The following is an 8,620-nucleotide window of genomic DNA, read 5'->3' on the forward strand; positions in this document are numbered from 1 at the left end:
AGATCTCATTACAGATGGTTGTGAGCCACCATGTGGTTGCTGGGAATTGAACTCAGGACCTCCAGAAGAGCAGTCAGTGCTCTTAACCACTGAGCCATCTCTCCAGCCCCAAATTGAAACAGTTTTAAAAAATTGTTCTCTCCATGTTTTCTTCAGTAAAATCTCTATCCCAGGCACTAAGTGTTGTTGCAGGTAGCATATTGGTTCCAGAAAATATAGCTAGGACTTTACCTTTTCAAGATAATTAAAATGTAGCCAGTCGGCAATGGCTACACACAGAGCCCAGCACTTGGGAGGCAGGGGCAGGTGGATCTCTTGAGTTCAAGGCTAGCCTGGTCTACAGAACAAGTCAAGGACAGCAAGGGCTACACAAAGAAAACCTGTCTCGGAAAACCAAGAAAAAATTAATTTGAATGTAAAAGTCAACTGTTAGCCAGCAATCTAATGTTATATGGTCATGTGGAGTGGAGCTTGGATGTTGCATGAACAGCTAAGGAATTACACGTGTGTGTGTGTGTGTGTGTGTGAAAGAGTTACCAATTTGTTCTGTCTAGTGTGTCAACTTCCCACGTTGGAGACAAGCACTGTACCTGAGGGGCTTGGTCTCTGGGGCAGTTTTGTCAGTTCCAAATAACAGCATAGAAGATTCCTCTGACCCACTCATCCTATCTCAGAATGCAATCCATTGACAACTAGGATGTCAGGAGATACCACTGGGCCGACTACCCCACACTTTGTAGAAAATCGCACCCAAAGAGCCTAATGGCTAACACAGAAAATGATGTAAAAGCAAAAGCCCCCTTCCTGCATTTTCCAAGTGTAAGAATATAAGGGTGAAAAAATTTCTTACTATGCAGTTGGACTCAAATGAGGCTCTTTTCCGTGGCAGAGCCAGAGGTCCTCTGCGACTCTGAAGTGTCACAAATCTGGGGGGGAAAGGTTGCCTTGTGAAAGCAGGGTGAAGCCATGCCCTGAGCTCAGGAGCTGGGAACAGACGCCCATCTTCGTGTCCCTTTGATTCATAGATACCTTTGTAAGAGGAGGCAGAGGGCTAATCCTCCCTTGGAAGGAAAGTCAGAGAGGGGAGCATTAATCTCCAATAGCACTCTTGGATCCCTGAGAGCAGACACAGGGGAGTTGACTGGTCACACACAGGGCCCGACCTCAGCAGCACAGACTGTAAACTAGTCAGCCAACCATATTTGGTAATAAACTTGTGAGCCATTTAAAGCCGCTGGAGCGGTTAAGCCTTGACTCTGCTTTGAAAGTGAAGCTTCGGTAGATTTGCTGTCAGGCAAGAGACTGATACCTGGAGAAGGTCGTGAGTGGCATCAGTGAACCTGAGGTTTTTAGGACTGTTTTGAGGATTTAAGCGGTTTTCGTATGATGTCACACTTTATGTATACATCTGATAGGTTCATTGGGTTGTATGTGAGCCTACATGTAGAAGCTGTTGGTCACTGTCAAGCGTCTTCGTCAGGAACTTCTCTGTTACTTTTTGTGACGTGGTCTGACTAGGCAGGAGGCCAATGAGTCCCAGGATCTGCCTGTCAGTCCCTCTGCGCAGAGGTTAGATAAGCAGCCACACTCAGCCTTTTTCGAGTGTGTTAGGGATCTACACACAAGTCCTCATGCTCACCCAGCAAGCTCTTCGCCCACTGAGCCGTCTCCCTTGTCCCAGTGCATTACATCCCATGCTTTCTGCTGTTGCTTGTCTGAGGTGGAAGCAGTTAGAGAGCAGCAGGAAGGAGGAACTGAGGCAAGCTGAGGGCAGATTCCAGGCCTGTGGGGTAGTTGCCCAGGGGCTCGCCCAGTGCCCAGTGTTTGCTCCTTTCCAAGATAAAACAGGGTTTCTCTCTGTACCCTTGGCCATTCTGGAACTTGATCTGTAGACCAGGCAGGCTTTGAACTTAAGGGGTTTGCCTGCTTCTGCCTCCTGAGTGTTGGGATTAAAGGTAAGATCGGGTTTTCTTAAGGGTTCAGGGACAGATTTCCCAGACCTGTGTCTGATATTTTGTTACCCATCCCCCAACAAAAATTTAGCCTTTAGATTGCCTATAAAACAAATTTCTGAGGCCTATTTTAGACCCATACAATCAGAATGACTTGTTCTCTGGGTGGTTAACTGGTTGGTTGGTTTTTTTCGAGACAGGATTTCTCTGTAACAAGCCTGTCCTGGGCTCGCTTTGTAGACCAGGCTGACTTCAAACTCAGAGACTGCCTGCCTCTGCCTCCCGAGTGCTGGGATTGAAAACGTGCCATCGCACCTGGTTGACTTTAAGAAGTTTGGGTTTAGTGCTAAGGGTGGGACAGAGGGTTGGAGTCAAGCCAGGAGTGCACTTTGCCCCCAGGTTTGCCCACAGACCATCCCCACCCCGACACACACACACACACACACACACACTTGGTGTGTTTCCAGGGCCTCAAACATGATAAGCGAGTTTTGACTTTGACTCGCAGCCCTGTGTGTTTATTTACCTGTGAGGCACGTTCTCACTTAGTTGCTTACAATGCCTGGCCTCAAACTTGAAATCATCCTGCCTCAGCCTTGTGCAGAGCTGGGACCATAGGTGTGTGCCATTGTGCTCAGTCCAAAACCTTAATCATGGTATACTTTACATGTAATACATCTATAAGCCTCTGGCGAATTCTTCCATTACGATATGAGAGCCAGAAGTCTTAAGAGAAAATATTTTGAAATGTGGGCCGTCGTGAAAGGGGGAAGAGATTGTTTAAAATCTTCGTTGCAGAGATTTAGACCTGCCGTAGTGAGTGTACCTGAAGGGACGGACTTTGTCCAGGACTCTGACTTGTCTGGATTAAAGCAAATGAACCCAGAGTGACTTTGCAAGCCAGGCAGAGGGTACACGGGAGGAAGAGTGTGCCATCTCAAATTAGTTACTTAAGCCTAAATTTTCAGAGCATTAAGTGTCAACTTCATGGCTTGTGACCACGATTAGACCCATGGGAAAAATCGTCCCTTGATTGTTCCTTGGTGGGGTCGGTGTCATTACCTAGGAATTTCTCCAATCCGGACTGAACACTGAGAAGACATAAGAAGCAACTTGGTTGGAAAGCAAGGGGGAAAGAGGCCGGGTAGCACTCGTTACCAGTTGACTGCCTCTGTTCCCTCAGTCCTGAGGAAATGGGACAGCCTTTCCTTGCCCTGCCCTTGACACGCTGTGCCAACTTTAAACTAGATTAAGGAGCTGTGGAAGGAAACCTTAGGAAGCTCGTGTCTGGAGGAAAAACTGACTGGATTCCCTCGTTGAACCTCAGGCAAACAAGTGTCTTTATCTGCTGTGCTGTCCCTGGGGGCCCAGGGAGGCTGGCAGCCCTGAACCCGAGGCAAGGCAGAGCCAAGCAACTGTTCATAACGACTCAGCTCATGGCCAGTGACCTGAATGCGACCTGACCATGGGGGAAAACCATACAGAACTGGATAGCGTTTAAAATATTTTATTTTTAGTATGTGTCGTCTTGTGAAAGTGAGATGTTATCTTTGTGCCAGGGACATTAAAAACCAGTGACAGGGAGCATTTCAGGCCTGGCCCATCCTTCTGAAAGCGTGTTGCAGCTGTGCCCTCTACCCAGCAGGCAGTGGCCACCTAAGATCCTGGACCCAGGTGCTGTTTCGAGCAGTGACAGGTCTTAGCCTCTTCAGAGAGGTCAGCACCAGGACCGAGGTGCCTAGTGTCATGTCGCCTGAGGAGGTCTGGGCAGGGTAAGTGCAGGCTGTCCAGACTGTCTGCACATTCCTGTAAGGAAGTGAAAGTAAGCAAGACTCCTGAAATAGACCTGGATTTATGGCGTCTGCACCAGGCAGAACTTTTGGACCAGGCAGAACCTTTGCTTCCAGTGGTCTGCTTAAGGGTGAGGGCATTGTGTTGGATGTGTTTGCTTTTAATTTGTATATGCGTATAGTGTACATATGTATGCATGTTCAGAAACCTGTATGCACATCTGTGTATGCATGAATACTTGCGCGCGCGCGCACACACACACACACACACACACACGAAGGTCGGAAGTGGATGCCTAGTGTCTTTTCTCAGTCACTTATCTTTGTATGTATTGAGGTAGGCTCTCTAACTTGAACCCAGAGCTCACCAATTCAAACTAGCTAGTTTCAGAGCTCCAGTTTACCTCCAGAGCACTGGGGTTGTTACTGGGTCCCCATGGGTGGCCTCTTAGTATTTCCCTGAATGCTGGGGCTCCTAACTCTGGCCCTCACGCCTGCATGGCGAGCATTTGTCTACTGAAGCATCTCTCCAGCCTGCCTTTTCTGTTTCTCTTTATTGAACGTATTCTTTTTTTAAGGAGTGGGTGAGTACTGTGTACGTCTGGGTGTGCGTACAGCACATCATGTGAAGGTCAGACTTGGTTCTTCCTTTCACTGTTAAGGACCAGGGAACAACACAGTTCATCACGGGGTTAACTCTCAGGCCTGTTTTTTTAAATTTAATTTAATTTGTATGTTCGTTTTCAAAACAGGGTTTCTCTCTGTATCCCTGGCTGTCCTGGAACTTGCTCTGTAGACCAAGGCTGGCCTCAAACTCAGAGACCTACCCTCTTCTACCTCCTGAATGCTAGGATCAAAGGCATGTGTCATCACTGCCCGGCTGTTTTTTTGGTTTTGTTTTTGTTTTTTAAATTTTTAAAGATTAATGGATATGAGTGTTTTGTCCACATGTCTATATATGCATGCACCACTTGTATGTGTGTATATATATATATATATATATATATATATATATATATATATATATTGTTGTTGCTCTTGCATGTTGCATGACTGGTGCCCATGGAGGCCTGAAGATGTCATAGGATCCCTGGACTCGAGTTATCAGTAATATACACCCCATGTAGATGCTGGGAACTGAACCCAGTTCCTCTGCAAGAACAACAAGTACTGTTAACTGCTGGACATGTCTTTAGCCCCTGTTTCATTGAGTCTGAGTATCTCTCTGTAGTCCAGGCTTGCCTTGAGCTTCTGCCTCAGCTTCCCATGTGCAGCGATAACCGTGTTCCATTTACGCCCATACTGGGGACTTATGTTGCGTGGACAGGCACGGTACTGGATGTGGGCTTTCATTTCTTGCCCATAAGCAGCAAGTGGCCAGTTGAAGCTCTGTCTTCTGAGTAGTCAGTAGTCCTGGGAAATAGCCAGACAGCAATGTGGGCCACTTAGCACGGGTAAATGAAAGGTGTTGAGGGCAGGTCTGCCAGCGTTCATCCCGGAATGAACGGAATCAGGTCCTCCAAGAGAATTGGCCTGGACTCCATATGTGGGTATGTACAGATGCCCCTTGGTTAGAGTTGCCAGGAAGATGCAACTGGTTACATTTGAGTTTCAGCTCACCAATGAGTAATTTAAAAAATAACCCCCCAGCACTTCCCCTCAAAAATTGTTACCGAAATTAAAATGTAACTGTAGCCTGCGTTTCCATTTTCTAAACGATTTGTAATTTATTTATAATATTAAAAATTCTCCAAGGTAGCCAGGGATGGTGTACACGCCTTTATTTAGTCCCAAAGCTGGGAAGGCAGAGGCAGGCAGATCTCCGATTTCGAGGCCAGCCTAGTCTACAGAATGAATTCCGGGACAGCCAGGGCTGCACAGAGAAACCATCTCAAAAGACCAAAAGTAAAGCCTGCAAATTGTTGTTGTTGATATTTGCAGATTTTTTAAAAAACATGTGTGCATTCATCTCTATATGGAAGTTTGTGAATGAGGTTACTGGGGGAGGCCAGATGAGGTTATTTCGTCCCCTTGAGCTAGAGAAGCAAGCAAATCTGAGCCACCAGACATGGGCCATAGGAAGAGTAGTGTATACTCTTAACTGCTGAGCCATTTCCCCAGCTGCCGGTGGCGGTGGTGGTGGTGGTGGTGGTGGTGGTGGTGGTGGTGGTGGTGTGTGTGCATTTGTGTGTACACTAGTGTGGGGGGCAGCAGGGATTTTAAGATACTTGTATATTGTAGCTCCAGTTGTCCTGGAACTCCCTATGTAGATCAAGCTGTCCTTCAGCTTGCAGTAATGCCCCTGCCTCTGCTTCTCAGTTGCTGGGATTACAGGCACATATCACTAAGTCTGCACTTCTCAGTTTGACTGACACGAGTTCAGAAAGTGGTGACCCAGAAGGCAGGGAAGGATTGATTTTAACAATCATAGTCTGGCTGTAAGTGTAGCTATCTTCTGAGTCTGAACTGCTTTACGCTGGTGACAGGAAGGCATGTGGCTCTTTCCTGTCCTGGAGTTCTCCTCTGGAGTAGAAAGCATTTTTAGTTCTGTAGTTTTATCAGTAACACTTTGATACTGTGCCAGTTCAAACTCAAGCCAGCAACCCATTTAAAAATAAAAAATAAAAAACCAAAAACTGGGCGTGGTGATGCACACCTTTAACCCCAGCACTCAGGAGGTAGAGGCAAGCTGATCTCTGAGCCTGGTCTACAGAGTAAGTTTCAGGACAGCCAAGGCTACATAGACCCTGTCTCAAAAAAAAATCTAAATAAATGGATAGATGGATGGATAGATAGATAGACAGACGTTTAATTCAGCAACCCACCCCATTTCAGGGCATGTACCTGCAGTATTAGAAACAGGATCTCCACAAGCTGTTTGCACACCCTTATGTAGCATTCCCCCCAGAAACTAAGATGTACAAACATCCCAAATATGATAGAGGAATGACTGGATTCAGAATAAACTGGGGGTGGGGGCCTAGAGGGATAACTCAGCTGTTAAGAGTATTCTGCTCTTCCACAGGCTGCAGCTGGGTTCCCAGGCCCTCGCTGGGCTGCTCACAAGCACCTGTAACTCTATCTCCACCAGCACATCTGACACACGCTTGTACACAGACATGCTCACACTTGTACACATGAGTAATTCAAAGTAAAAAAAGAAATGCAGGGACAGAGGAACTGAGGAGATGTGCTCATTTGGAAAAGTGTTTAAGCATGAGGGCCCAGCTTCCCATCCCGAGTCCCCGTGTAAGAAAGGATGGCCTGATAGCTCCTTTGGAGTCCAGCTCTGGGGCAGAGACACTGGCCAGCCAGCCTTGCCTGGGTATTTCATGAGGTCCAGGCCACTGGGAAACCCTGTCTCAAAACACAAACCAAAGCGGATGGTTCTGGGGAACCCACATCTGAGGTTGAGCCTTGGCCTCCACACACATGTACCCACATGAACCCAGCCCCCCTCGTACATAAGCCGTATGTGTAAACAGTGGAGTTTTATGCAGCTCTAAAAGAGGAAATGCCCTGGTGCTACACATGGACAAGATTAGAGGCCCTTCTGCTAAGTGAAATAAGCCGCTCGCAGAAAGACAAGTGCTGTACGAGTCCACTCAGACATTTAAAATAGTCAAAACCATGGAAACAAGATAGAATGGTGGTTGCCAAGAGGCTAGGAGCAGAAACAGATTTGATGGGTAGAGAATTTCAGTTTTGCATGAAAATTGAGTTCAGTTATATATAGTGTGCATGTCTCTGTGTGTTTACTATGTATGAAGCCCTAGGCTTGACCTCAGTGCCAAAATAACAAAACTAAAAAGAGGGTACATTCTTGGGCTGGTGAGATGGCCCAGCAAGTAAAGTTGCCTGCCACCAAGCCTGATGGGCAACTCCTGCAAGCTTTCCTCTACCACATATACACTGTGAAACATGCATGCACACACACACACACACACAAAATGTAATTTTTTTAAAGTAAGGGGTTTTTTTGGCTATATTTTTCATAACCATAATAAAGATTTTTTTTGCAAAACTTATTTGTAAATTTTATTTCATGTTGTTGTTTAGATGGTTTGCTCTGTAGTCTCAGCTGGCCTGAAACTCTGTGGAGATCATGCTAACCTGGAACTTGACATTGCCTCCTACCTCTGCCTTCTGAGCACTGGATTATGACACAGGGAAAACCCCATTGTTCACATGCTCAGAAGACTGTCCTGGCGAGGGGTGCTAGTGGGTAAAAGTTATGGACTGGTGGGATTTGTTTACATCAAGGCCAGTGATACAGAAAGATGGAGGGAGGGGCTGGGTGGACTCTTCCGTCTTCATCTCCAGCAGACTCCATGGTCCAGGCCAACAGAACTGTAGTCCCCATTTCCTTTCAACAGCTCATCCCTACAACTCTTTCTTCAGCTTTTTTGTTTGTTTGTTTTTAAAGAATTGTTTGTTTGTTTTTGTTTTGTTTTTTGTTTTTCAAGACAGCGTTTCTCTGTATAGCCCTGGCTGTCCTGGAACTCACTTTGTAGACCAGGCTGGCCTCGAACTCAGAAATCCACCTGCCTCTGCCTCCCTAGTGCTGGGATTAAAGGCGTGCGCCACCACGCCCAGCTTATTTATTTATTTCATGTATGTGGGTGCACTGTCGCTGTCTTCAGACACACTAGAAGAAGGCATCAGATGCCCACTACAGATGGTTGTGAGCCACCATGTGATTGCTGGGAATTAAACTCAGGACCTCGGGAAAAGCAATCAGTGCTCTTAGCCCAGCCATCCCTCCAACACTTTCTCCAGCTTCTTACAATGAAATTCATACTGTGTGTGTATGATGTAGGTGTGTCACGTGCCTTGGCACATGCGCAGGTAAGTTCTCCACTCTCCTCAAACTCTAAC

The sequence above is a fragment of the Mus caroli genome, unplaced genomic scaffold, assembly GCF_978045245.1.
Source record: "Mus caroli unplaced genomic scaffold, Mus_caroli_1 scaffold_13, whole genome shotgun sequence".
NCBI classification, from domain to species: domain Eukaryota; kingdom Metazoa; phylum Chordata; class Mammalia; order Rodentia; family Muridae; genus Mus; species Mus caroli.